The sequence below is a fragment of the Aotus nancymaae genome, unplaced genomic scaffold, assembly GCF_030222135.1.
Source record: "Aotus nancymaae isolate 86718 unplaced genomic scaffold, 86718_ANA_hifiasm-v0.15.2.pri h1tg000260l, whole genome shotgun sequence".
Taxonomy (NCBI): Eukaryota; Metazoa; Chordata; class Mammalia; order Primates; family Aotidae; genus Aotus; species Aotus nancymaae.
In genome coordinates, this window is record NW_026988675.1 from 295,670 (window position 1) to 320,385 (window position 24,716).

Sequence of the window (24,716 nt, forward strand, 5' to 3'; positions counted from 1 at the left end):
CCCAGCCGCTGTCCCCACGTGGTCCCCTGTCCCCACCGCTGTACCCACGCTGGGCACTGCCCGTGCCGCTGTCCCCACGCAGTCCCCTGTCCCCGCCACTGTCCCCACACTGGGCACTGTCCCCATCGCTGTCCCCACGCAGTCACCTGTCCCTGCCGCTGTCCCCATGATGGGCACTGTCCCCATGCTGGGCACTGTCCCCGCCTCTGTACCCACACTGGGCACTGTCCCCGCCGCTGTCCCCACGCAGTCCCCTGTCCCCACCGCTGTCAAGAGACCCAGGCCCTTGCCCCTGTCAAGAGACCCAGGCCCCCCGGAACCTGCCCGTATCCAGAGGCCCTGGATCCCGGGACCTACCCATGTCGAGTCCCAGGCCCCCAGGCACCTGTCCCTGTCCAGAGACCCAGGCCCCAGGCACCTACCCCCGTCGAGAGACCCAGGCCCTGGCACCAGCCCCTGTCCAGAGACCCAGGCCCCCGGCACCTACCCCTGTTCAGAGACCCAGGCCCCACGGCACGTGCCCCTGTCGAGAGGCCCTGGACCCCGGCACCTGCCCCTGTCCAGAGGCCCAGGACCCCACACCTACCCTTGTCTAAAGACCCAGGTCCCCCAATACCTACCCCTGTCCAGAGGCACAGGACCGCAACACCTACCCCTGTTCAGAACCCCGCACCTACCCCTGTTCAGCGACCCAGGACCCCGACACCTAACCCTTTCCAGAGAACCAGGCCCCCAGCCCCTACCCTGTCCGGAGACCCAGGACCCCGTCACCTACCTCTGTCCAGAGGCCCTGGATCCCGGCACCTATCCCCGTTCAGAGACCCAGGCCCCCGGCACCAGCCCCTGTCCAGAGACCCAGTACCCCCCAGCACCTTTCCCTGTCCAGAGGCCCTGGAACCCGGCACCTACTGAGGCCCAGGCCCCCTGGCACCTGCCCCCGTCCAGAGACCAAGGACCACTGGCACCTACCCGTCCAGAGACCCAGGCCCCCTGGCAACAACCACCGTTCAGAGACCTAGGCCCCCGGCACCTGCCCCTTCCAGAGACCCAGGCCCCCCAGCACCTACCCCTATACAGAGACCAAGGCACCTGCCCCTTCCAGAGACCCAGACCCCGCAGCACCTACCCCTATCCAAAGACCAAGGCGTCCCGGCACCTACACCTGTCCAGAGACCCAGGCCTCCGGCACTTACCCCTGTACAGAGACTCAGGACCCCGGCACCTACCCCTGTCCTGAGACCCGGGCCCCCGGCACCTCCCCTGTCCAGAGACTCAGGAACCCTGGCACCTACACCTGCCCAGAGACACCTGCCCCCAGCAGCTACCCCTGTCCAGAGACTCAGGCACCCCGGCACCTAGCCCTGTCCAGAGGCCCTGGACCCCGGCATCTGCCCCGTCCACAGACCCAGGCCTCCCGGCACCTACCCCTGTCCAGAGACCCAGGCTCCGGGCACCTACCCCTGTCCAGAGATTCAGGATCCCCGGCACCTACACCGGTCCAGAGACCCAGGCACGCCGGCATCTACCCCTGTCCAGAGACGCAGGCCCTCCAGCACCTACCTCTGTCCAGAGACATACGCGCCCCCGCATCTGCCCGTGTGAAAAGACCCATGCCCGCGGCACCTGAACATGTCCAGATGCCCTGGACCCTGGCCAGGGTACCCCTGTCCGGATACCCAGGCCCCCCGGCCCCTGTACCTGTCAAGAGAACCGGGCCCCCCGGCACCTACCCCTGTGCAGAGACCCAGGCCCCCCGGCACATACCCCTGTGCAGAGACCCAGGCCCCCCGGCACCTACCCCTGTCCAGAGACCCAGGCCCCCCGGCACCTACCACTATCCAGACACCCAGCCCCACCGACACCTACCACTGTCCAGACACCCAGCCCCCCCGGCACCTTCCCCTGTCCACAGACCCAGGCCCCCCCGGCACCTGCCCCTGTACAGAGACCTAAACCCCGGCACCTGCCCCTGTTCAGAGGCCCTGGACACCGGCACCTACCAAGGCCTAGGCCCCTCGGCATCTGCCCCTGTTGAAAGACCCCAACCCCCGGCAGCTGCCTCTGTCCAGAAGCCCAGGACCCCGCACCTACCCGTGTCCAGAGACCAAGGTCCCCCAACACCTACCCCTGTACAGAGGCCGAGGTCCCCCAACACCAACCCCTGTCCAGCACCCCGCACCTACCCATGTCCAGAGACCCAGGCCCCCAGGCACCTACCCCTGTCCAGAGACCCAGGCCCCCGGCACCTACCCTGTCCAGAGACCCAGGGCCCCCGGCACCTAGCCCTGTGCAGAGGCCCTGGACCCCGGCACGTACCCCTGTCCAGAGACCCGGGCCCCCCGGGAACCTACCCCTGTCCCCAGACTCAGGCCAGCCAGCACTTATCCCTGTCCAGAGACCCAGGTGCCTCTGCATTTGCCCCTGTCAAGAGACCCAGGCCCCCCGGAACCTGCCCGTATCCAGAGGCCCTGGATCCCGGGACCTACCCATGTCGAGTCCCAGGCCCCCAGGCACCTGTCCCTGTCCAGAGACCCAGGCCCCAGGCACCTACCCCCGTTGAGAGACCCAGGCCCCCGGCACCAGCCCCTGTCCAGAGACCCAGGCCCCCGGCACCTACCCCTGTTCAGAGACCCAGGCCCCACGGCACGTGCCCCTGTCGAGAGGCCCTGGACCCCGGCACCTGCCCCTGTCCAGAGGCCCAGGAACCCACACCTACCCTTGTCTAAAGACCCAGGTCCCCCAATACCTACCCCTGTCCAGAGGCACAGGACCGCAACACCTACCCCTGATCAGCGACCCAGGACCCCGACACCTAACCCTTTCCAGAGAACCAGGCCCCCAGCCCCTACCCTGTCCGGAGACACAGGCCCCCGTCACCTACCTCTGTCCAGAGGCCCTGGATCCCGGCACCTATCCCCATTCAGAGACCCAGGCCCCCGGAACCAGCCCCTGTCCAGAGACCCAGTCCCCCCAGCACCTTTCCCTGTCCAGAGGCCCTGGAATCCGGCACCTACCGAGGCCCAGGCCCCCTGGCACCTGCCCCCGTCCAGAGACCAAGGACCACTGGCACCTACCCGTCCAGAGACCCAGGCCCCCTGGCAACAACCACCGTTCAGAGACCTAGGCCCCCGGCACCTGCCCCTTCCAGAGACCCAGGCCCCCCAGCACCTACCCCTATACAGAGACCAAGGCACCTACCCCTTCCAGAGACCCAGGCCCCGCAGCACCTACCCCTATCCAAAGACCAAGGCGTCCCGGCACCTACACCTGTCCAGAGACCCAGGCCTCCGGCACTTAACCCTGTCCAGAGACTCAGGACCACGGCACCTACCCCTGTCCTGAGACCCGGGCCCCCGGCACCTCCCCTGTCCAGAGACTCAGGACCCCTGGCACCTACACCTGCCCAGAGACACCCGCCCCCAGCAGCTACCCCTGTCCAGAGACACAGGCCCCCCGGCACATGCCCCCATCCAGAGACCCAGGCCCCCCGGCACCTACCCCTGTCCAGAGACCCCGGCCCCCCGGCACCTACCCCTGTCCAGAGAGCAAAGACCCCCGGCACGTACCCGTGTCAAGAGACTCAGGCCCCCCGGCACCTGCCTCTGTCCAGAGACACAGGTCCCCCGGAACCTACCCGTGTCCACAGACCCAGGCCCCCCGGCACATGCCCCTGTCCAGAGATTCAGGACCCCGGAACCAACCCCTGTCCACAGACCCAGGTCCCCGGCATCTGTCCGTGTCCAGAGACCCAAGTCCCCCTGCACCTAGCCCTGTCCAGAGGCCCTGGACCCTGGCACCTACCCAGGCCCAGGCTCCCCGGCACTTACCCCCGTCCAGAGACTCAGGACCCCTGGCACCTAACCCTGTCCAGAGACCCAGGCCCCCAGCACCTACCCTGTCCAGAGGATCTGTACTCCGGCACCTACCCCTGTCCGGAGACCCAGGCCCCCCGGTTCCTATCCTCCTTCAGAGACCCAGGCCCCCGGCACCTGCCCCTCCCGGATACCCTGGTCCCCCGGCACCTACCCCTGTCCAGAGGCCCTGGACCGTGGCACCTACCCAGGCCCAGGCCCCCCAGCACCTATCCCTTTCTAGAGACACAGGACCCTCGGCCCCTACCTCTGTCCAAACACCCAGGACCCCCGGCACCTGCCACTGTCCAGAGGCCGTGGACCCCGGCACCTACCCCTGTCCAGAGACACAGGCCCCCGGAACCTACCTTGTCCCGAGATCCAGGAAACCTGGCACCTAACCTTCACCAGAGACCCAGGCCACCGGCACCTACCCCTGTCCAGAGACCCAGGCCCCCGTCACCTGCCCCTGTCCAGAGATCCAGGCCCCCCGGCACCTGCCCCTGTCCAGAGATCCATGCCCCACGGCACCTACCCCTGTCCAGAGACCCAGGACCCCCGGCACCTACGTCTGTCCAGAGACTCAGGACCCCGGCACCTACACCTGTCCAGAGATCCACGCCCCCGGCACCTACCCGGGTCCAGAGACCCAGGCCCCCGGCACCTACCCCTGTCCAGAGAACCAGGTCCCCAGCATCTGTCCGTGTCCAGAGACCCAGGTCCCCCTGCACCTTCCCCTGTCCAGAGGCCCTGGACCCTGGCACCTACCAAGGTCCAGGCCCCCCGGCACTTACCCCCATCCAGAGACTCAGGACCCCTGGCACCTAACCCTGTCCATAGACCCAGACCCCGGCACCTACCCTGTCCAGAGGATCTGAACTCCGGCACCTACCCCTGTCCGGAGACCGAGGCCTCCCGACACCTCACCCTGCCCAGAGACCCAGGCCCCCTGGCACCTACCCTTGTCCAGAGACACAGGCCCCCCAGCACCTTGCCCTGTCCAGAGGCCATGGATCCTGGGACCTATCCCTGTCCAGAGACCCAGGCCCTCCGGCACCTGCCCCTGTCCAGAGGACCTGGACCCCGGCACCTTCCCCTGTCCAGAGACCAAGGCCCCCCGGCACCTGCCCGTGTCCAGAGACCCAGGCCCTCCGGTACCTGCCCCTGTTGAGAGACCCAGGCTCCCCGGAACCTACCCTCTCCAGAGACCCAGGGCCCCCGGAACCTACCCCTGTCCGGAGTCCAAGGCCCCCTGGCACCTGCCCCTGTCCAGAGACCCAGGCCCCCGGCACCTACTCTGTCCAGAGGTCCAGGACCCCTGTCACCTACCCCTGTCCAGAGACCCAGGCCCCCCAACACCTAACCCTGTCCAGAGCCCCATGATCCCCAGTATCTGATCCTGTCCAGAGACCCAGGCCCCCGGCACCTGCCCTTGTCCAGAGGCCCTGGACCCCGGCACCTACCCAGGCCCAGGCACCCCGGCACCTACCCTTGTCCAGAGACACAGGCCCCCCGGTACCTTGCCCTGTCCAGAGGCCGTGGACCCCGGGACCTATCCCTGTCCAGAGACCCAGGCCCTCTGGCACCTACCCCTGTCCAGAGACCCAGGAACCCGGCACCTGCCCCTGTCCAGAGGCCCCAGACGCCGGCACCTACCCAGGCCCAGGTCCCCAGGCTCCTACCCGTGTCCAGAGACCCAGGCCCCCGGAACCTACCCTCTCCAGAGGCCCTGGACCACGGCACCTACACCTGTCCAGAGACCCAGGCCCCCTGGCACCGAACCCTGTCCAGACACCCAGGCCACCTGGCGCCTGACCCTGTCCAGAGGCCCTGGACCCTGGCACCTACCCACGCCAAGGACCCCCGGCACCTACCCCTGTCCAGAGACCCAAGACTTCGGGCAACTACCCCTCTCCAGAGACCCAGGCCCCCCGGAAACTAGCCCTGTCCAGAGGCCCTGGACCCCGGCACCTGTCTCTGTCCACAGACCCAGGCCCCCCGACACCTACCCCTGTCCAGAGACACAGGGCCCCAGCACTTACACCGTCCAGAGAACCAGGACCCCTGGCACCTTCCCCTGTCCAGAGACCCAGGCCCCAGGCACCTAGCCCCGTCCAGAGACCCAGGCTTTCGGGCACCTACCCCTCTCCAGAGACCCAGGCCCCCCGGAAACTAGCCCTGTCCAGAGGCCCTGGACCCCTTCACCTGCCTTTGTCCACAGACCCAGGCCCCCCAGCACCTACCCCTGTCCAGAGACACAGGGCCCCGGCACTTACCCCGTCCAGAGACCCAGGACCCCTGGCACCTACCCCGTCCAGAGACCCAGGCCCCAGGCACCTAGCCCTGTCCAGAGGCCCCGGACCCCGGTGCCTATTTCTGTCCAAAGACCCAGGCCCCCGGCACCTACCCGCGTTCAGAGATCCAGGCCCCCGGCACCTGCCCCTGTCCAAAGAACCAGGCCCCCCGACGCATACCCCCGTTCAGTGACCCCGCCCAGAACCTGCCCCTCCCAGTGACTCAAGCACCTCAGCACCTATCCCTATCCGGAGACCCAGGCCACCCGGCACCTACCCCTGTCTGGAGTCCCAGGCCCCCCGGGCCCCTGCCGCTTTCCGGGGTCCCGGGCAAACCGGCCCATGCCTCTGTCCAGAGACCCAGGCCCCCCGGCACCTGCCCCTGTCCGGAGGCCCAGACCCCCTAGCAACTGCCCCTGTTAGGAGGCCCAGGCCCCCGGCACCTACCCTGTCCGGAGACCCAGGACCCTGGCACCTACCCCCGTTCAGAGACCCAGGTCCCCGGCACCTATCCCTGTCCAGAGACCAAGGACCCCCGGGTCCTGGCCCTATCCAGAGGCCCTGGACCCCGACACCTACCCAGGCCCAGGTCCCCCGGAACCTACCCCCGTCCAGAGACCCAGGAACCCCGGCACCTACCCCTGTTCAGTGACCCAGGACCCCCAGAACCTACCCCCGTTGAGAGACCCAGGCCTCCGGATCCTGTCCCTTCCACGGACCCAGGCCCCACAGCACCTACCCCTGTCCTGAGACCCAGGCCCCTGGGAACCTAGCCTTGTCCAGGAGCCCTGGACCCTGGCACCTACCCCTGTCCAGAGACCCAGACTCCAGGCACCTACACCTGTCCACAGACCCAGGCCCCCCTGTACCTACCCTTGTCCAGAGACCCCGACCACTGGCAACTATCCTTTCCAGAGACCCAGGACCCCTGGCACATACCACTGCCCAGAGGCCCTTGACCCCGGCACCTGCCCTTGCCCAGAGACCCAGGACCGCGGCACCTACCCCTGTCCAGAGACCCAGGAACTCTGGCACCTACCCCTGTCGAGAGACCCAGGAACCCAGGCACCTACCTCGTACAGACGCCCTGGACCCCGGCACCTACCCCTGTCCAGAGACTCAGGCCCCCCGACACCTAACCCTGCCCAGAGACCGAGGCCCCCCGGCACCTGCCCCTGTCCAGAGACCCAGGCCCCCCGGAAACTACTCCTGTCCACAGACGCAGGACCCCGGCACCTACCCCTGTCCAGAGACCCAGGCCCTGCGGCACCTGCCCCTGTCCAGAGACCCAGGCGCCCCGGCACGTGAACCTGTCCAGAGACCCAGGCCCCCCGGCACCTGCTCCTGTCCAGAGACCCAGGCGCGCGGGCACCTGCCCCTGTCCAGAGGCCCTGGACCCCCGGCAACTGCCCCTGTCCAAAGACCCATGCCCCCCGGCACCTGCCCCTGTCCAGAGACCCAAGCCCTCCGGCACCTTCCCCAGTCCAGAGACCCAGGATCCCAGCACCTACCCCTGTCCAGAGACAAAGGCCCCCGGCATCTACCCTGTCCAGAGAACCAGGACCACTGGCACCTACCCCAGTCAAGAGACCCAGATCCCCGGCACCTACCCCCGTCTAGATGCACTGGATGTTGGCACGTACCCCCGTCCAGAGACACAGTACCCAGGCCCCTGGCACCTACTCCCGTCCAGAGACCCAGGCCCCCGGCACCTATCCCCGTCCACAGACACAGGCTGACGGCACCTACGCCCGCCCAGAGGCCCTGGACCCCGCCACCTACCCCTGTCCAGAGACCCAGGCCCCCGGCACCTACCCCTGTCCAAAGACCCAGGCCCCCCGGCACCTAGTCCTGTCCAGAGACCTAGGTGCCCCGCCACCTGCCTCTGTCCAGAGGCCCTGGACCCCAGCACCTACCCAGGCACAATCTCCCCGGGACCTACCCCTGTCCAGAGACCCAGGCCGCCCAGCAACTAGCCCTGTCCATTAACCCTGGACCCCGGTACCTACCCCTGTCCACAGACCCAGGCCCCCTGGCACCGACCCCTGTCCAGAGACACAGGCCCGCCGCATTTACCCCGTCCAGAGACCCAGGACCCCTTGCACCTATCCCTGTCCAGAGACCCAGGTCCTAGGCACCTACCACTGTCCAGAGGCCCTGGACCCCGGCATGTAACACTGTCCAGAAACCCAGGCCGCCAGGCACCTACCCAAGCCCAGGCCCCCGACACCTATCCTTGTCCGGAGACCCAGGACCCCGACACCTACCTCTTTCCAGAGACACAGGCCCCAAGGCACCTGCCGCTGTCCAGAGGCCCTGGACCCTGGCACCTACCCAGGCCCAGGCCCACAGGCACCTACCCCTATCCAGAGACCCAGGCCCCCCGCACCTACCCCTGTCCAGAGACCCAGGCCCCTCGGCACCTGTCCATGTCCAGAGGCCCTGGACCCCAGCACCTACCCAGGCCCAGGCCACCCAGCACCTACCCCTGTCCAGAGACCCAGGGAACCCCGCACCTGCCCCTGTCCAGAGACCCAGGCCCCCCGGCACCTGCCCCTGTCGAGCGACCCAGGCCCCCCGGCACCTACCCTGTCCAGAGACCCAGGCCCCCCGGCACCTACCCCTGTCCGGAGACCCAGGCCCCCGGGCACCTGCCCCTGTCCGGAGGTCCTAGACCCCGGCACCTACCTAGGCTCAGCACCCCGGCACCTATCCCTGTCCAGAGACGCAGGCCCCCGGCACCTACCCCTGTCCAGAGACCCAGGACCCCGGCACCTACACCTGTTCAGAGACCCAGGACCCCGGCACCTGCCCCTGTCCAGAGACCCAGGCTCCCCGGCACCTACCCTTGTCCAGAGACACTGGCCCCCCGGCACCTTGCCCTGTCCAGAGACCCTGGACCCCGGCACCTATCCCTGTCCAGAGACCCAGTTCCTCCGGCACCTGTCCCTGTGAAGAGGCCCTGGACCCCGGCACCTTCCCCTGTCCAGAGACCCAAGCCCCTCGACACCTAACCCTGTCCAGAGACCCAGGTGCCCCAGAACCTGACCCTGTCCATGAGACCCAGGCCCCCCGGTACCTACCCTTGTCCAGAGACACAGGCCCCCCGGCACCTTGCCCTGTCCAGAGGCCCTGGACGCCGGCACCTATCCCTGTCCAGAGACCCAGGCCCTCCGGCACCTACCCTGTCCAGAGACCCAGGCCCCCCGGCACCTACCCCTGTCCGGAGACCCAGTCCCCCCGGCACATGCCCCGGTCCGGAGGCCCTGGACCCCGGCACCTACCCAGGCTCAGCCCCCCGGCACCTATCCCTGTCCAGAGACGGAGGCCCCTAGGCACCTACCCCTGTCCAGAGACCCAGGACCCTGGCTCCTACACCTGTCCAGAGACCCAGGACCCCGGCACCTACGCCTGTCCAGAAACCCAGGCCTCCGGCACCTTGCCCTATCCAGAGGCCCTGGACCACGGCACCTACCCAGGCCCAGGCCTGGATAAATTGCAAAAATTTTCTCCCATTTTGTAGGCTACCTGTTCAGTTTGATGATAATGTTTTGTGAAAAGTTAGCAAAATAGATAGATCACGAAAAAAACTAATGAAGAAAAAAGAATCAAATAGACACACAGAAATGATAAAAGAGATATCACCACTGATCCCACAGAAATACAACTACCATCAGAGAATACTATAAACACCTCTACACAAATAAACCAGCAAATCTAGAAGAAATGGATAAATTCCTGGACACATACACCCTCCCAAGACTAAACCAGGAAGACATCGAATCCCTAAATACACCAATAAGAACTTCTGAAATTGAGGCAGTAATGAATAGCCCACTAACCAAAAAAAGCCCAGGACCAGATGGATTCACAGCCAAATTCTACCAGAGGTACAAAGAAGAGCTGGTACCATCCCTTCTAAACTATTCCAAACAATAGAAAAAGAGGGACTCCTCCCTAACTCGTTTTATGAGGCCAGCATCATCCTGATTTCAAAACCTGGCAGAGAGACAACAAAAAAAGAAAGTTTCAGGCCGATATTGCTGATGAACATTGATTTGAAAATCCTCAATAAAATACTGGCAAACCGAATCCAGCAGCACATCAAAAAGCTTATCCATTACAATCAAGTGGGCTTCATCCCTGGGATGCAAGGCTGGTTCAACACATGCAAATCAATAAACGTAATCCATCACATAAACAGAACCAACAACCAAAAAAAAAAAAACACGATTATCTCAATAGATGCAGAAAAGGTCTTTGATAAAATTCAACACCCTTTCATGCTAAAAACTCTCAATAAACTAGGTGTTGACAGAACTGTCTCAAAATAGTAAGAGCTATTAATGACAAACCCATAGCCAGTACCATAATGAATGGGCAAAAGCTGGAATCATTCCCTTTGAAATCCAGCACAAGACAAGGATGTCCTCTTTCACCACTCCTATTCAACATAGTATTGGAAGTTCTGGCCAGAGAAATCAAGCCAAAAAAAAGAAACAAAGTGTATTCAAACAGGAAGAGAGGACATCAAATTGTCTCTGTTTGCAGACAACATGAGTGTGTATTTACAAAACCCCATCATCTCAGGCAAGCAGAGAGCCAAACCTTGAGTGAACTCCCATTCACAATTGTTACAAAGAAAATACCTAGGAATGCAACTTACAAGGGAAGTGAAAGACCTCTTCAAGGAGAACTACAAACCACTGCTCAAAGAAATAAGAGAGGACACAAACAAATGGGAAAACATTCCATGCTCGTGGGTCGAAGGAATCATTATCGTGAAAATGGCCATACTGCCCAAAGTGATTTATAAATTCGGTGCTATTCCCCTCAAGCTACCACTGATTTTCTTCACAAAACCAGAAACAACTACTTCAAATTTCATAGGAAACCAAAAAAGAGCCCGTATAGCCAAGACAATCCTAAGTCAAAAGAACAAAGCTGGAGGGATCACACTCCCTGACTTCAGACTGTTCTAAAGAGATACAGTAACCCAAACAGCATGGTACTGGTACGAACTAAATATGTAGACCAAAGGAACAGAACAGAGACCTCAGAAATAACACCACGCGTCCACAACCATCTGATCTTCCACAAACCTGTCAAAAACAAGCAATGGGGAAAGGGTTCCCAATTTAATAAATGGTGCTGGGAAAACTGGCTAGCCATATGCAGAAAACAGAAACTAGACCCATTCCTTACATCTTATACAAAAATTAAGATGGATTAAAGACGCAGACATAAAAACTAAAACTATAAATACCCTAGAAGAAAACCTAAGCAATCTCATCCAGGACATAGGCAAGGGCAAAGACTTCATGACTAAAACAGCAAAAGCCACTGCAACAAAAGTCAAAATTGATAAATGGGATCTAACGAAAGAGCTTCTGCTCAGCCAGTCTCTGCCCCTGTCCAGAGACCCAAACCCCCGGCACCTGCACCTGTCAAGAGGCCCAGGCTCTCCGGCACCTACCCAGTCTCAGGCCCCTTGGTACCTACCCCTGTCCAGACACACAGGCCCTCCGTCACCTACCCCTGTCCAGAGACCCAGGCCTACGGCACGTATCCTGTCTAGAGACCCAGAACCCTGGCACCTGCCCCTGTCGAGAGGCCCTGGACCCCAGCACCTACCCAGGCTCAGGCCCCAGCTCCTACCCCTGTCCAGAGACCCAGGCCCCCCGGCACCTACCCCTGTCCAGAGACCCAGGCCCCCGGCATCTACCCCTATACAGAGACCCAGGACCCCGGCACCTACACATGTCCGGAGACTCAGGCCCCCGGGCACCTATCCCTGTCCAGAGACCCAGGGCCCCCGGCACCTATCCCTGTCCAGAGACCCAGGTGCCCCCGCATTTGCCCCTGTCAAGAGACCCAGGCCCCTGGGAACCTGCACCTTTCCAGAGGCCCTGGACCCCAGCACCTACCCCTGTCCACAGACCCAGGTCCCCGGCATCTGTCCGTGTCCAGAGACCCAGGTCCCCCTGCACCTAGCCCTGTCCAGAGGCCCTGGACCCTGGCACCTATCCAGGCCCAGGCCCCCCGGCACTTACCCCCGTCCAGAGACTCAGGACCCCTGGCACCTAACCCTGTCCAGAGACCCAGGCCCGCGGCACCTACCCTGTCCAGAGGATCTGTACTCCGGCACCTACCCCTGTCCGGAGACCCAGGCCCCCCGGTCCCTATCCTCCTTCAGAGACCCAGGCCCCCGGCACCTGCCCCCCCCGGAGACCCCGGTCCCCCGGCACCTACCCCTGTCCAGAGGCCCTGGACCGTGGCACCTACCCAGGCCCAGGCACCCCAGCACCTATCCCTTTCTGGAGACACAGGCCCCTCGGCCCCTACCTCTGTCCAAACACCCAGGCCCCCCGGCACCTGCCACTGTCCAGAGGCCGTGGACCCCGGCACCTACCCCTGTCCAGAGACACAGGCCCCCGGAACCTACCTTGTCCAGAGATCCAGGAAACCTGGCACCTAACCTTCTCCAGAGACCCAGGCCACCGGCACCTACCCCTGTCCAGAGACCCAGGCCCCCGTCACCTGCCCCTGTCCAGAGATCCAGGCCCCCCGGCACCTGCCCCTGTCCAGAGACCCATGCCCCACGGCACCTACCCCTGTCCAGAGACCCAGGACCCCCGGCACCTACGTCTGTCCAGAGACTCAGGACCCCGGCATCTACACCTGTCCACAGATCCACGCCCCCGGCACCTACCCGGGTCCAGAGACCCAGGCCCCCCGGCACCTACCCCTGTCCAGAGACCCAGCCCCTGGCACCTACCCCTGTCCAGAGACCCAGGTCCTCAGCATCTGTCCGTGTCCAGAGACCCAGGTACCCCTGCACCTACCCCTGTCCAGAGGCCCTGGACCCTGGCACCTACCAAGGCCCAGGCCCCCCGGCACTTACCCCCATCCAGAGACTCAGGACCCCTGGCACCTAACCCTGTCCAAAGACCCAGGCCCCCGGCACCTACCCTGTCCAGAGGATCTGGACTCCGGCACCTACCCCTGTCCGGAGACCGAGGCCCCCCGACACCTAACCCTGCCCAGAGACCCAGGCCCCCTGGCACCTACCCTTGTCCAGAGACACAGGCCCCCCGGCACCTTGCCCTGTCCAGAGGCCATGGACCCTGGGACCTATCCCTGTCCAGAGACTCAGGCCCTCCGGCACCTGCCCCTGTCCAGAGGACCTGGACCACGGCACCTTCCCCTGTCCAGAGACCAAGGCCCCCCGGCACCTGCTCGTGTCCAGAGACCCAGGCCCTCCGGTACCTGCCCCTGTTGAGAGACCCAGGCTCCCCGGAACCTACCCCTGTCCGGAGTCCAAGGCCCCCTGGCACCTGCCCCTGTCCAGAGACCCAGGCCTCCAGCACCTACTCTGTCCAGAGGTCCAGGACGCCTGGCAACTACCCCTGTCCAGAGACCCAGGCCCCCCAACACCTAAACCTGTCCAGAGCCCCATGATCCCCAGTATCTGATCCTGTCCAGAGACCCAGGCCCCCCGGCACCTGCCCTTGTCCAGAGGCCCTGGACCCCGGCACCTACCCTTGTCCAGAGACACAGGCCCCCCGGCACCTTGCCCTGTCCAGAGGCCGTGGACCCCGGGAGCTAACCCTGTCCAGATACCCAGGCCCGCCAGAACCTGCCCCCGTCCAGAGATCCTGGCCCCCTGGCTCCTAGCCCCGTCTACAGACCCAGGACCCCAGCACCTAATGCCGCCCAGAGGCCCTGGACACCGGAACCTACCCCCGTCCAGAGACCCAGGCCCTCTGGCACCTACCCCTGTCCAGAGACCCAGGAACCCGGCACCTGCCCCTGTCCAGAGGCCCCGGACGCCGGCACCTACCCAGGCCCAGGTCCCCTGGCTCCTACCCGTGTCCAGAGACCCAGGCCCCCGGAACCTACACTGTCCAGAGGCCCTGGACCACGGCACCTACACCTGTCCAGAGACCCAGGCCCCCTGGCACCGAACCCTGTCCAGACACCCAGGCCACCTGGCACCTGACCCTGTCCAGAGGCCCTGGACCCTGGCACCTACCCACGCCAAGGACCCCCGGCACCTACCCCTGTCCAGAGACCCAAGACTTCGGGCAACTACCCCTCTCCAGAGACCCAGGCCCCCCGGAAACTAGCCCTGTCCAGAGGCCCTGGACCCCGGCACCTGTCTCTGTCCACAGACCCAGGCCCCCCGACACCTACCCCTGTCCAGAGACACAGGGCCCCAGCACTTACACCGTCCAGAGAACCAGGACCCCTGGCACCTACCCCTGTCCAGAGACCCAGGCCCCAGGCACCTAGCCCTGTCCAGAGACCCAGGCTTTCGGGCACCTACCCCTCTCCAGAGACCCAGGCCCCCCGGAAACTAGCCCTGTCCAGAGGCCCTGGACCCCTGCACCTGCCTTTGTCCACAGACCCAGGCCCCCCGGCACCTACCCCTGTCCAGAGACACAGGGCCCCGGCACTTACCCCGTCCAGAGACCCAGGACCCCTGGCACCTACCCCTGTCCAGAGACCCAGGCCCCAGGCACCTAGCCCTGTCCAGAGGCCCCGGACCCTGGCGCCTATTTCTGTCCAAAGACCCAGGCCCCCGGCACCTACCCGCGTTCAGAGATCCAAGTCCCCGGCACCTGCCCCTGTCCAAAGAACCAGGCCCCCCGACGCATACCCCCGTTCAGTGACCCCGCCCAGAACCTGCCCCTCCCAGAGACTCAAGCCCCTCAGCACCTATCCCTATCCGGAGACCCAGGCCACCCGGCACCTACCGCTGTCTGGAGTCCCAGGCCCCCCGGGCCCCTGCCGCTGTCCGGGGTCCCGAGCAAACCGGCCCATGCCTCAGTCCGGAGACCCAGGCCCCCCGGCACCTGCCCCTGTCCGGAGGCCCAGACCCCCTAGCAACTGCCCCTGTTAGGAGGCCCAGGCCCCCGGCACCTACCCTGTCCAGAGACCCAGGACTCTGGCACCTACCCCCGTTCAGAGACCCAGGCCCCCGGCACCTACCCCTGTCCAGAGACCAAGTCCCCCCGGGTCCTGGCCCTATCCAGAGGCCCTGGACCCCGACACCTGCCCTGGACCCCGACACCTACCCAGGTCCAGGTCCCCCGGTACCTACCCCCGTCCAGAGACCCAGGAACCCTGGAACCTACCCCTGTTCAGTGACCCAGGACCCCCAGAACCTACCCCCGTTGAGAGACCCAGGCCTCCGGATCCTGCCCCTTCCACGGACCCAGGCCCCATGGCACCTACCCCTGTCCTGAGACCCAGGCCCCTGGGAACCTAGCCTTGTCCAGGAGCCCTGGACCCCGGCACCTACCCCTGTCCAGAGACCCAGACTCCAGGCACCTACACCTGTCCACAGACCCAGGACCCCCTGTACCTACCCTTGTCCAGAGACCCCGACCACCGGCAACTATCCTTTCCAGAGACCCAGGACCCCTGGCACAAACCACTGCCCAGAGGCCCTTGACCCCGGCACCTGCCCTTGCCCAGAGACCCAGGATCGCGGCACCTACCCCTGTCCAGAGACCCAGGAACCCAGGCACCTACCTCATAGAGACGCCCTGGAACCCGGCACCTACCCCTGTCCAGAGACTCAGGCCCCCTGACACCTAACCCTGTCCAGAGACCGAGGCCCCCCGGCACCTGCCCCTGTCCAGAGACCCAGGCCCCCCGGAAACTACCCCTGTCCACAGACGCAGGAACCCGGCACCTACCCCTGTCCAGAGACACAGCCCCCCCCATCCCGCCACCTACCCCTGTCCAGAGGCCCTGGACCCCGGCACGTACCCCTGTCCAGAGATCCAGGCCCCGACACCTGCCGCTGTCCAGAGGCCCTGGACCCCAGCACCTACCGAGTCCCAGGCCACCCAGAATCTAACCCCGTTCAGTGACCTAGGCCCCCGGCACCTGCCCCTTCCAGAGACCCAGGACCCCCCACACCTACCCCTGTTCAGAGACCCAGGCCCCCCAGCACCTACTCCTGTCCAGAGACCCAGGCGCCCGGCAACTGCCCCTGTCCAGAGACCCAGGACCCCGGCACCTACCTCTGTCCAGAGACCCAGGCCCCCGGCATCTACCCTGTCCAGAGGCCCTGGATCCCGGCACCTACCCACATCGAGAGACCCAGGCCTCCCGGCACCTACCCCCGTTCAGAGTCCCAGGCCCCCGGCACCTGCCCCTGTCCAGAGACCCACTCCCCTCGGCATGTGCCCCGGTCCAGAGGCCCTGGACCCCAGCACCTTCCCAGGCCCAGGTCCCCCGGCATCTACCCCTGTCCAGAGGCCCTGGACCCCTGGCACCTACGCCTGTCCAGAGACCCAGGCCCCCGACACCTACCCTGTCCAGAGGCCCTGGACCCCGGTACCTACCCCTGTCCAGAGACCCATGCCCCGCGGCACCTACCCCTGTCCAGACACCCAGGCCCCCCGGCACCTACCCCTGTCCAGAGACTCAGGACCCCGGAACCTACCCCTGTCCACAGACCCAGGTCCCCGGCATCTGTCCGTGTCCAGAGACCCAGGTCCCCCTGCACCTAGCCCTGTCCAGAGGCCCTGGACCCTGGCACCTACCCAGGCCCAGGCCCCCCGGCACTTACCCCCGTCCAGAGACTCAGGACCCCTGGCACCTAACCCTGTCCAGAGACCCAGGCCCGCGGCACCTACCCTGTCCAGAGGATCTGTACTCCGGCACCTACCCCTGTCTAGAGACACAGGCCCCCGGCAACTGCGTCTGTTCAGAGGCCCTAGAGCCCAGCACCTACTAAGTCCCAGGCCCCTCGGCACCTACCCCGGGTCAGAGACCTAGGGCCTCCAGCACCTAGCCCTGTCCAGAGGCCCTGGACCTCGGTCCCTGCCCCTGTCCAGAGACCCAGGCTCCTCGGCACCAGCCCCTGTCCAGAGACCCAGGCCCCTGGCACCTACCCCTGTTCAGAGACCCAGACCCCGGCACCTACCAGTTTCTAGAGACTCAGGCCCCCCGGCACCTACCCCTGTCCAGAGCCCCAGACCATCGGCACCTGCCCCTGTCCAGAGGCCCTGGATCCCTGCACCTGCCCCTGTCCAGAGGCCGAGGACCCCTAACACCTACCCCCTTCCAGGACCGCGCACCTATCCGTGTCCAGAGACCAAGGCCCCCAAGCACCTACCCCTGTCCAGAGAACCAGGCCCCCAGCACCTACCCCGTCCAGGGACCCAGGCCTCCGAGGGCACCTACCCCTGCCCAGAGGCCCTGCACCCCGGCACATACCCCTGTCCAGAGACCCAGGCCCCCAGGCACCTACCCCTGTGCAGAGGCCCTGGACCCCGGCAGCTACCCGCGTTCAGAGACCCTGGCCCCCGACAGCTGCCCCGTCCAGACACCCTGGACCCCAGCAATTTCCCAGGCCAAGGCCCCCCGGCACCTACACCTGTCCAGACACCCAGGCCCCCTGCACCTACCCCATCCAGAGGCCATGGAGCCCGGCACCTATCCCTGTCCAGAGACCCAGGCACCCCGGCACCTACCCCCCACCGTTCAGAAACCCAGGCCCCCCGCACCTGCCCCTGTCCGGAGACCCAGGGCCCCCGGCCCCTGCCCCTGTCCAGAGGCCCTGGACCCCGGCACCTACCCAGGCCCAGGCACCCCGGCACCTACCCCTGTCCAGAGGCCCAGGCCCCCAGGCACTTACCCTTGTCGAGAGACCCAGGCCCCCGGCACCTACCCCGTCCAGAGGACCAAGACCCCTGGCACCTACCCCTGTCCAGAAACCCAGTCCCCCGGGACCTACTCCGTCTAGAGGCCCTGGACTCCGGCAGATACCCCCGTTCAGAGGCCCAGGACCCCGGCACCTGGCCCCGTCCAGAGATCAAGGCCCACCGGCACCTGACCCTGTCCAGACACCCTGGACCCCGGCACCTACCCAGGCCCAGGCCCCCTGGCACCTACTCCCGTACAGAGACCCAGGACTCTTGACACCTACTCCTGTCCAGAGACCCAGGCCCCTGGCACCTACCCTGTCCAGAGACCCTTGACCCCGGCACCAACACCTGTCCAGAGACCCAGGCTCCCCGGCACCTACCCCTGTCCAGAGACCCAGGGCCCCCGGCACCCAGCTCTCTGCAGAGTCCCTGGACCCCGGCACCTACCCCTGTCCTGAGACCCAGGCCCCGGCACCTACCCCCGTCCAGAGACCCAGGCCCCCAGCACCTACCCCTGTCCACAGACCCAGGCCCCGGCACCTACCCCTGTCCAGAGGCCCAGGACCCCAACACCTACCCCGGTCCAGGACCCCACATCTAGCCCTGTCTAGAGATGCAGGCCCCGCGACACCTACCCCTGTCCAGAGACCCAGGCTCGCCAGGACCTGCCTCTGTCCAGAGCCACTGGACCCCAGGACCTGCCTCTGTCCAGAGGCACTGGACCCCGGCACCTACCCAGTCCCAGGCCCCTCGGCACCGACAACTATCCAGAGATCCAGGCCCCCCGGATCACACCAGGATTACAGGTGTGAGCCACCGATCCAGGTCAGAATTCCCCGGGGCCTTGAAACAAAGACATCCCGACAATTAACAAGCCTTACCAAAACTGCATTTGAGAGGTGAAAGGAAGTAATTTTTTAATTTTGTCTCTCTCAATATTTCCACTATGTTTATAGACGGACACATGCCAAAAGGGCAGTTACAAAGAGAGTAGTTCTGGGAGGACAGACCAAGAGAGACTCACCTGCCATTTCAGTCTCAAAGAAGCCAATGAGAGACCGCATGAAGGACAGGATCCACTGGTCCGTCATGTTGGGGCTTTTTCTAACTGTGTTCTCATTGGAGAGAAATTCTACTTCTTCTTCCTAGGAATGAACAATCAGTTAAACACTTGCACATTGGGGTAAGTTACTATAAGGAAATCAACTTTTACAATCACTTAAACAAACAAATAACAAAAATCCCAAACACTGCTGGCAGTGTGAATTTCTGATTTTCAGCAATACTTTCAACATAAGCACCAACGTACGACATTAAGTCCTCGATTATGTTTTTGAGTGAACCGAAGTGAGTTTAGGAAAACATTACTTCTCTGCACCAAATAGTAATTAAGAATTGAGAGAGATTCTAAAACCTTGTCAGAAAGTGCAGGGTTTAATTCCTTTAAACCTCAGGAAGGAAGGACAGTAAAACTGTCTAGGACTGAATGATTGTCCACAAACTCAAAATGAGTACTGAGAAGGAACTGCCATGCTAAAGCTGTTCATTTTACCCAGAATCTTCTATCCCACTCTGCAAAATCCTCCTTGATCTTAAGTCCCTGCTCCACACACAGAACTCATGTCCTGCTTTGTTTCTCTGGCAGCACCACAACCAGCCTCTAGCATACACATATTAGCTCCAGCATAGATATATCTCACATGGCTCTGTAGGTACAAAATTAAAATAAATGGTGAAAGAGAATTCGAATACCAACAAGACAGGGAACCTAGAAAGGAAGGAAGGCAGAGGCAATCCACATCTAGCCTGGGGAGGACTTGGACAGCTCGACCAACACCCAACAGAGGTCCTCTTCCCCAAACGGACCTCTAGGTTGAAAAATGCCTTTATCATCTAGAAAACTATTTGGGGAGTTGAAGATCAACAAGCACACCAACATAACACCCAAATCATAACAGAGATGTGTTGTTAAAAACCTAAGTATAAACGAAACCTAACAATTCGGACCAATAGTGTAGGAGACGCTTACATATAAAACAATAAAGACACACAAGGCAAAGCACCGGTCTGTACCTGCGCGCATCAGCACCATACTTCTGGATGATGGAAACTGGATCTGGATAATTCTTTTTCCGTTTGCTCATTTTTTGGCCGTCACTTGTAAAACAAAAGGGAGATGCCAATTAAGTCAGTCAGTATCACAGATGATCTTGATATATAAGGATACAAAGCATTTGCAAATAGGAATACAAAAAAGGAAATGGGAAGGAGTAACTCAGAAGTTAGCGTTAACAGGCCAGGCATAGTGGCTCACGCCTATAATCCCAGCACTTTGGGAGGCCAAGGCAGGCAGACCACCTGAGGTCAGGAGTTCGAGACCAGCCTGGCCAACATGGTGAAACCCCGTCTCTTACTAAAAACACAAAAATTAGCTGTGTGTGGTGGTGCACACCTGGAATCCCCACTACTGGGGACGTTGTTTCGGTAAGTTTACCATCGTTTTGCTTCAATTGCTCTCCACCAATCTTCTCAGCTAAGATCGAGGTGAGCTGCACGGCGGAAGAGGGCTGCGTGTAAGAAGGCAGCTCTGTCTCAGAGGACAAAAGGCCTGGGAGCACCCGGACAGGCAGGCACTGCGTGGAGGTCGCTCCCCTCCCAGTGGCCACTGTGGAGGCATTTCATAGAAATGCTCAAGGACCATTCACATTCAGAATCGGGATCAAACCGAGAACTCATGAGGGATATCGGACAGGAGTCAGAAAATGAGTTTCTCACACAACCGGAGCAAGGAGGGGAGAACCCTGGGCTTCACACTTGCAATCCGCCGCCTTCCCTGCAGTGTGGCCCCGGTTATGTTGTCTCGCAACTCTGCCTGCATGAGTCCAATTGTCTTAGGAAGGGGCAAATGCTTCCTAAGTGCCAACGGGAAGTGTCAGAATACTGGAACATATTAATATTAATATATCAACTTTCACCCAAAAAAACCTGAAAGCATTTGCAGACAGCAAAAACAGCTTCATTATCCTTTCGTTTGTATAATATATCTCTGGAAAGATGAAAAAGAATCAGAACACCCGTTTGTTACAGGAAACAAAATGTTGTGGACAGAAAAAAGTGGGAGGAAGACTGGTCACTGCCTAGTCCACTGTGCACAATTTGAATTTCGAACCATGCAAAAGTATTGCTTGGTTAAATTCAAGTCATTTAAAAGATAAAAAATAAATATTTAATACAAGCACAATATGCTGGGAAACAAAATCAAAGGCTTTCTGGCCACAGAGCCACTCTTTCCCAGACTGAGGCTTTCCAGGAAAGGCTTTCTGCCTGAACCAGGCAGAGGATCCAGATGTGGATCGTCTGACAAACACAGGGCTTCTTAGGAAGTGTCCTAAATTGTGTTTAGGAAGTGCAGCCCCTGTTGAGATTCATCAAGAGAGGGAAAGAGCCCAAATGGGAAGGAGCATGGGTTGAGGGGCACAGAAGTAGGTCTGTTGACAAAGAACGGAAGTAAAGGGGACATCAGGTTGAAGCTTTGTGCTGTGAGTCAGAAGGACAATTTAAAAGTTGCCTAAAGAGGCGCACACAGTCCGTGCTGCTGCCCTCCAGCTGGAAGGGAAGCTCAGCTCTTGCCTACTGACTGGAGCCCTGCACAGAATGTCCCCTGCCGCGACCGGTACTTACTGCAGCGCCCCTCCCCCTCTGCAGAATGTCTGGGTCCTATGTTCTAAACTGCCATACTTTCAAATTTTACCTGACCTACCTGAACTCAGGAGAATCTGTTGAGGCAGGTCACTCTCTGGGTCCTGCCCTTGACTTTTCTCACCACAGAAACTGCCAGACAGCGGTGGTCAGCACCCAGCCTGAGGCGATGGCTTCAAATGGAGGTGAGTCTGTAGGGACAAGGGCATTATCCAATTCTCTGCCATGTTTCAAATCCTTGGGAATTCAAATTTCACAGTGCCCCAGGGGACAGCTGATAGGGCTGATGTCCAGGAGGGAGGAAGCACTGGATGTTCCCAAATACATCACACCTGGGGAGGGCCATGGCACCCTGAGTCTGTGGTTAGGGAGGACGGCTCCTTAGAGGTGGACCAAGGTGCCCGGGGGAATACACCATGTAGGGGAAAGGATGGAGTGGATGTATTGATTCTTTCTAGAGGGGGACAGGTCACATCGCCGTGTCTTTGTAGGGAGTGGTGGGATCGTGTTGTGCTGGTGGCCCAGGGAGGATGACAGGCAAGTCTGAGCCCTGTGTTGTGTGTCTTCAGGCACCTGGAAGGTGCCCTTCCATATTGTTCAGAGGGATTTGGACTGGACGTTTCTAGATCTTAGGGAAGAGTGGGGAGAAGTGGGCTCAGCCAGAAAACTGTTGGGTGGGTTGTCTGTGACAGAGCACGCAGTGACAGCCTCTGGGTGGGCGAGGCTGGAGCTACTGTAACTGCCGCAGCCTCTCAGCTCCCTCCCCAGAGGTGGCTTCTCCGTCGGTTCAGGTGGCTGTTGGCTCTCATTTAACAGGGGTGGGGGCAGTTGGGGAAGATCAGGCAACACGGCCTGGGCTTCCCAGCTTGTTCTGAATTCTTCGTCCTTTTGTGGAAGCTCAGGTCTTCAGACCCACTTCCTCTTGTCTGCTAGCTCATGGCCTGTCCTCTGCACTTTGTGTTACTGTGGAGAGGAAGAATTTGTCTCTTTTCCATGTCTACTACCTCATGAACAGGGGTCAGGTGTGGACTCTTGCTGGTTCTCAGTGGAAGGGTCTGGAAAGACTGGTTTCCTATTCAGTAGAGGAAGGAGAGTAGCGTACAAATAGGAAGACGGTCCTCTTATTATTCTCCTTCAAGTCAGGATGTGTGTCCTGACTGATGAGGTGCATGTGCTGTATCCCTAGTCCCCTTGACTGGAGACTGCATGAGGTCCTAGTGAACAGGGATGAGCTCCAGACAACTTTGCCACACCTGGCCTGTGGCCCAAGAACTTCTGGTTCTTGGTTGGTCACTAGATTCAGTTATTGGGAGCTCAAAGGAAAAGGACCAGAGACGGGCTCGTTGTCCCATGACCTATTCTAACATGACCAGCAGCTGTGGAAATCCCTGGACGCCTCCCCTGACAGCCCCACTGCTCACTGCTTCCTGGCTGTGCTCTAATCGTGTGCAGCTGTTGCTGGCTGAGCAATCAAAGTATCTCAGGGAACGCCACCACTGCTTCTCAGACCTGCCCCCTGGGAACACACCTTACTGAGTGGCAGCCAGGACCACCGAGCACTCAGGAAAGGGTGGCCCAAATCTGACCCCTGTTTAGCACTTGCCGTGCATGGTGCCAGGACAATCACTTGCACACTGGCCATAACACATATGGGTTATCTTCAGGGTTCACAGGGTGCTGGCTTGGGACAGATTTCTTTCCAATGATTTCCTTCCTTCCTTCTTTCCTTCTTCCTCCCTTCCTCCCTTTCTCTTTTTCTTTTTCTTTTTCTTTTTTCTTTTTTTTTTTTTAACAGAGTCTTGCTCTGTCACCCAGGTCAGAATGCAGTGGTGCAATCTCAGCTCACTGTAGTCTCTGCCTCCTGGGTTCAAGCAATATTCCTGCCTCAGCCTCCTGAGTAGCTGGGATTACAGGCATGCACTACCACACTCAGCTGAGTTTTGTATTTTAGTAGAGACATGGTTTCACCACATTGACCAAGCTGGTCTTCAACTCCTGACCTCAGGTTATCTGCCCACCTCGGCCTCCCAAAGTGCTGGGATTACAGGCATGAATCGCCACACCCACTCTAATCAGTGGTTTTATTTTGTTGTGCTGAGCTAGGACAGAAAGGGGTTTTCAAGAGCTTCAGGAAAAGGAAGACTGAAGAGGAGACACGACCATAATATTAGGAATCTTCTGGCTTCCTATACGCCTTCTGAGCGCATAGCACTGCCCTGGGGGAGGCCCCTCACCTGCTGCTGAGCATGCTGAGGGCCACCAAGCCGGCGAGAGATTCATCCCTGACCCATGGCTTGGGAGATGCCTGTAAGGCTCACAGGGTCTGCCAGGGAGACCCTCAGAGGCAGCGAAGGCTTGGCTGTTGCTTCTTGGCAGACAGGGGTCAGGGAGTCTAGTGGAGCCAGGGCCAGGCTCTCTAGTGAAGCGACCCTCCCGTGGAGGAACAGAGCATGCGATACACACTCACGGACACTTACAAGCTGCAGAGTTTCCTTGTCCCACACCCTCAGCTGTTGGGACACCCCTCTGATTCCCAGTGACTAGTGCGGACCTGGAGACCCCAGCTCATTCACCTCTTTCCTTTGTCTCCACAGCATGCCCAGTGCTGGAGCCAAGTGTGACCAAGAACCCTGGCACCTCCATGCCAGTGTTCACGGCTCTGCCCTTCACCACACCTGCTCCCAGCCCAGCACACGGGCCGACCCTCGTGATTACAGTGGTTCCTCCAGGCAGCTCTCTGGTGCTGTCTGCCTTCCCCAGCACCCCTCTGGTGGCAGGACAGGATGGCCAAGGCCTGAATTGGGCTGGGGCTTCCAACGCCCTTCTCCAGATAAAGACAGAAGCGGGGCCTATGAAGGCCCCTCAGGCACAGACCTTGGTCCTAACTCAGGCACCCCTCGTCTGGCAGGCTCCAGGCACCCTCTGCGCGGGTGTCACCTGTCCACCTCCCCGACCCCTAGCAGCTGCCCCTGCGGTGCCCGCTAGGGCTGCCCACGTCATTGGGGGCACCCGGGCCTGCGAGGGAGGCTGGTCCCAGAGCCTTCCTCCTCCAGCACCACCACTGGCTCCCCAGCCGGCCCCCATCATGGCCCCAGGGAATGCTTGTCCATGGCCACAAGGGGCTCATGGAGAGGGCAGCCAGGCTCCCTCCCAGGCCAAGGCCCAACCGGACGACTCCTGCAAGAGCGTGTATGACAACTTCC

General features: G+C 61.5%; 1 long non-coding RNA gene across 1 annotated transcript; it reads right to left on the bottom strand.

The window, feature by feature from the left end:
* Nucleotides 1-18,793: 18,793 nt before the first annotated feature.
* Nucleotides 18,794-22,291, bottom strand: LOC135273091 (uncharacterized). Its single transcript, XR_010340954.1, has 3 exons — nt 21,575-22,291; nt 19,888-19,971; nt 18,794-18,959 (listed from the first exon to the last, which is right to left on the bottom strand). It is a non-coding gene; the product is annotated as an uncharacterized LOC135273091 (long non-coding RNA).
* Nucleotides 22,292-24,716: the final 2,425 nt, after the last annotated feature.